A 5713-nucleotide genomic window follows, 5' to 3' on the forward strand; every position below is an offset into this window, starting at 1 on the left:
GTAGCTTGTGAAGAAGGCCCTCATGGCCAATTCCAATGACAAAAATGTCCTGCAGCGCTTCGTTGAGGTGGTTGCCAAACTCGCACGGTGTCGCCAGCCTCCTGAGGTCTGCGGTATATTTCGCGATTTCCTGGCCATCGGGCCGTCGGTGGGTGTAGAACCAGTCTCTGGCTGTGAGGATGCTCTCCTTGGGATTGAGTTGCTCATGGATCAGGGTTACGAGCTCCTTGTACGTCTTGATCGTTGTCTTCGTTGGTGCCAGCAAGTCCTTGACGAGGCCATAGACGGTGGGCCCACAACTGGTTAGCAAGATAGCTCTGCACTAATCAGCCAGTGTGGCCGGGTCGTCTCCTGCCAGGTCATTTGCTGTGAAGAAATGTTCACGCCTCTCCACAAAGGCATCCCAATCATCACCATCGACGAACTGCTGCAACGTACCAAGGGTATCCATTTTTGCGTGAAAGTTCGTAATCTCGTCGCCAATTGTTGTGTCCTTAGATGCTCTAATAATGACTCCATGAGGCAATGTGTTGTATTTGAACTGTAGTGACCTTAGTCATTTATTTGTTAACTCCAGAGTGAGGATCACCCCGGGTGACCTGCCTTTTATACTAGACCAGGCACACCTGTACAGGTAACCTACAAGACTCCCACTGCTGTGCCCTCTGGTGGCACACCTTGTGGTAGTACCAACAGTAGTCGTGTAGGATACAAGACAATTTCCTTTTTCTCTCTCACCTGAAGCTCACCATGAGTCACCAGCTTGAGTGACTTGCATGGCATCACATACAGCCCCTATCACTTTATACCACCCACACTTATGGCGGGCCACTGTCCATACTGGCTGATTAATGATAATCATTTCCAATCACCAGATAAATCAACTACAAAGGCACTGCTTACAACGTATTGAATGGTTCAGCTATTTTGAAGAATTCAAAAAGCTGTTTACACCTCGTTAAAGTCTGCTGTTTTAAAATCTCCGTTGATTTAAGGCAAATTGAAGTGTAAATCAAATGTCTTTCCACCTGATGTATAAAGAAGAAAGACTTCCAATTATAGAGTGCTTTTCATGACTTCAGGATGTCCCAAAGAGCGGTCTAGCTAATGACGTACTTTTGAAGTGTAGTCACTGTTCCAATGTAGGAAAATCAGCCGCCAAATTGCGCAAAGCAAGCTCCCACAAACGATAATGTGATAATGACTTGATAATCTGATCTAATGATTTTAGTTTAATGATAAATATGATTCAGGACACCAGGGAGAACCATCCTGTCCTTATTCTAATAGTGCTGTGGGTTCTTTTACACCCACCTGAGAGGGCAGATGGTAGGTTTAGCAGTAGGACCTGAGTTGTGCGGTGCAGTCAGACATTGGCACTGTTTGTACTGAGAGGCTAGTGAAACAGTGGCTAAATGACGAGATTACATGCATTTATTCAATATGGAGCTTGAGTTTTAAGGCCCTGGCTTTAGCATCATCTGAAGCTCGTGCTCGGATTCTCCCTTGTAATCCATGCCCACCCACACAGCATCCTCTGTACATACAGCCAGTTTATTCAACCAAATCATGTCACCATCGCTCAAGCTGAAAGATCTCATTGTCTTTTCCTCCATCATTTGTCGGAAAGGAGACAATCCAGACTTGATTTAGCATGTATTTACAGGTAGATGATATGTGGCTGTGAATCCAGTACTTCAATCAACCAGGGCCATTTGTTGCTGCAGTGCACATGGCAGCAAGTAATTGTGATCCAATGAGGCTTTCAGAACACTGAAGAATAAAATACTTCCTGCCAGGCTGATGTCAAACCACCAAGCCAATTTTACCCAAGGCTGGGCAACAGTCCAATAAAAAGTGCTGCTTGCCTCACAAAGGCATCCTCAAGGCTATCCAATTACCCTCCATCATGTCTGAGTATCCTCAATGGTATACCAATTATCCTCAGTTGTATTGGGCTATCATTGTGTCATGGTATACTCAATCATCTCTGGATATTCTCAGTTACATCTTGTTATCCTCAATCATGCTGGATTTTCCTCAAATGTGTCCCGATATCCTTAATCATGTTAGGGTTACCTCAACTATGTCTGGTTGACCTCAATTATATCCCGTTATCCTTACTCATGTCTAGTTATCCTCAATAGTCCAATTATCCTAAACAAGTCCAGTTATCCTCGGTCAAGTTCAGTTATCCTTAATCGTGTCTACATATCCTCAATCCTGCTGAGGTATCTTTAATTGGGTTGGGGTATCCTCAGTCGTGTCCACTTATCTTCAAACAAGTCAGTGAATCTGCAAATGGAAAAGAGGTAGTTGCTTATCAAGACAAATGAAACACATTTAAAGGAATAATGCTGAGCTTGCCAGACAAACACATATCCAAGATCAGCAAACTCAGACGAAACAAGTGAAATCTTAAATAGATTAAGAAGAAAATTAAAAGAGAAATAATGAGGAAAAATGACCTTGGCAAATCCTGCAGGAAGAAAGAGGAAGGAGTTCAGTGGACAGATACAAAAAAATGCTGAAATATGACAAAAAGATGACCAGAGAAACAAAGAGAGAACTGGAAAAAGTGTAGCACTAGAGAAAGAAAGACTTGCATTCATATAGCACCTTTCACAACCACCAGACATCTCAAAGCACTTTAAAACCAATGAAGTACTTTTGGAGTGTAGTCACTTGTTGTAATGTGGGAAACACAGCAGCCAACTTGCGCACAGCAAGCTCCCACAAACAGCAATGTGATAATGACCAGATAATCTATTTTTGATATGTTGATTGAGGGATAAATATTTGCCAGGACACTGGGGATAACTCCCCTGCTCTTCTTCAAAATTAGTGCAATGGGATCTTTTGCATCCACATGAGATGGCAGACAGGGCCTTGGTTTAACATCTCATCTGAAAGACAGCACCTCCAACAATACAGACCTCCCTCAACACTGCAGTGTCAGCCTGGATTTTTTTGGTGCTCAAATTCCATGGAGTGGGATTTGAACCCACAACCTTCTGACACAGAGGCAAGTGTGCTGTCCACTGAGCCACAGCTAACACTAACACAGCACACAGGGTAAAATATAACAGTAAAAATACCTTTCCGTACCAAGATAGAAAGCGGACTGTCAGAGTAGAGATGAAAATATTAAAAGCCACAAGCAGGCTTGAAACAAAGGATGAGTTTGAAATAGTTATTATTCTGAATGATTATTTTCTCGAGGCAGTCACAAGGAAAGACATGAATAACATGGCCTCCCCAAAAACAATAGTACAAAGGCAAAATTCAACACTTCAATATTAATGAGATGAAAGTCCTCGAAAGGACTTAAAACAAATAAATGCCATTGGTTAGAAGGGATTTAAACTAGAGCGTTGAGAGAGACAGGAGAGATTTGTGAGACATCGACAGCCATTATGAGGAAGTCAATGGACATTGGGAAGATACCATTAGATGAGAAACAAGGTAAAGTGATGCCCATATGAAAACCCTGCAATCATTCATAGAATCCTAAGCATGGAAGAACATAAGAATTAGAAACAGGAGTAGGCCATCTAGCCCCTCGAGCCTGCTCCGCCATTCAACAAGATCATGGCTGATCTGGCCGTGGACTCAGCTCCACTTACCCGCCCGCTCCCCAGAACCCTTAATTCCCTTATTTGTTAAAAATCTATTTATCTGTGAAGATGGCCGTCCGGCCCATCATGCTTATGTGGAGAAACTATTGATTGCTGCAATATGGGGGGGCAGGTGGGTGGGATCTGTAGTCTTTCTAGATGGATGAATTAAGATGATTAAAATGGCCTTCCCCATCTTAAGTAGCTGTAATCTTGTATCTGGTTATCTGGTCATGGCTGGATATCTGCAATTGTTTTGGTTGTTCCCATTCGAGGAGAGGCGGGAGTTCGAGGTGCGTGGAGAGGCCTATAAAAGGGCCAGCGGCAGCGGGAGGCGGCGGCAGAGGAGAGGCGGGAGAGGCCTATAAAAGGCGGAGCTTGTGCAGCTGCAGCAGGGAGAGAAGGCAAAAAAGAAGTAGAAAGAAATCGAAAGGTGACGTCACAGCCAAGGGGCTAAGTGATTGGCTGGTGATTGGTGAGTAGTTTTTCTTTTTCTTTTCTATATCAGTAAGTAACATTTAGCATTGTTGTTGCTAAATTAAGTTTATCTACATAAGAACATAAGAACATAAGAATTAGGAACAGGAGTAGGCCATCTAGCCCCTCGACCCTGCTCCGCCATTCAATAAGATCATGGCTGATCTGGCCGTGGACTCAGCTCCACTTACCCGCCCGCTCCCCATAACCCTTAATTCCCTTATCTAAGGGTTAAGTCATGGCAGGAGAGCTCGGACACGGGTTATGCTCCTCCTGTACTATGTGGGAAGTCAGGTCCCTGACGGACCGCATTGCGGCACTGGAGCTGAGGGTGGATTCACTCTGGAGCATGCACGATGCTGAGAATGACGTGTTTAGCACGTTTAGCGAGTTGGCAGGTAAAGGGTACACAGCCAGATAGTAAATGGGTGACCAACAGGAAGAGCAGTGCAAGGAAGGTAATGCAGGGGTCCCCTGCGGTCATCCCCCTGCAAAACAGATACACCGCTTTGGGTACTGTTGAGGGGGATGACTAATCAGGGGAGGGCAGCAGCAGCCAAGTTCATGGCACCGTGGGTGGCTCTGCTGCACAGGAGGGTAGGAAAAAGAGTGGGAGAGCGATAGTGATAGGGGATTCGGTTGTAAGGGGAATAGATAGGCGTTTCTGCGGCCGCAACCGAGACTCCAGGATGGTATGTTGCCTCCCTGGTGCAAGGGTCAAGGATGCCTCAGAGCAGGTGCAGGACATTCTGAAAAGGGAGGGTGAACAGCCAGTTGTTGTGGTGCACATACGTACCAACGTTATAAGTAAAAAACAGGATGAGGTCCTACGAGACGAATTTAGGGAGCTCGGAGCTAAATTATAAAGTAGGACCTCAAAAGTAGTAATCTCAGGATTGCTACCAGTGCCATGTGCTAGTCAGAGTAGGAATCGTAGGATAGCCCAGATGAATACGTGGCTTGAGGAGCGGTGCAAAAGGGAGGGATTCAAATTCCTGGGACATTGGAATCGGTTCTGGGGGAAGTGGGACCTGTACAAACCGGACGGTCTGCACCTGAGCAGGACCCGAACCAATGTCCTCGGGGGAGTACATTGCTGTTGGGGAGGAGTTAAACTAACATGGCAGGGGGATGGGAACCTATGCAGGGAGACAGAGGGAAATAAAATGGAGGCAGAAGCAAAAGATAGAAAGGAGAATAGTAAAAGTGGAAGGCAGAGAAACCCAAGGCAAAAAACAAAAAGGGCCACATTAAAGCAAAATTCTAAAGGGGCAAAATGTGTTAAAAAGACAAGCCTGAATGCTCTGTGCCTCAGTGCGAGGAGTAATCGGAGTAAGGTGGACGAATTAACTGTGCAGACACCAGTTAACGGATATGATGTAATTGGCATCACGGAGACATGGCTCCAGGGTGACCAAGGCTGGGAACTCAACATCCAGGGGTATTCAACATTTATGAAGGATAGGCAGAGAGGAAATGGAGGTGGGGTGGCATTGCTGGTTAAAGAGGAAATTAATGCAATAGTAAGGAGGGACATTAGCCTGGATGATCTGGAATCGGTATGGGTGGAGCTGCGGAATATTAAAGGGCAGAAAACGCTCGTGGGAGTTGTGTACAGA

Source organism: Pristiophorus japonicus, chromosome 12 (assembly GCF_044704955.1).
Source record: "Pristiophorus japonicus isolate sPriJap1 chromosome 12, sPriJap1.hap1, whole genome shotgun sequence".
Taxonomy (NCBI): domain Eukaryota; kingdom Metazoa; phylum Chordata; class Chondrichthyes; family Pristiophoridae; genus Pristiophorus; species Pristiophorus japonicus.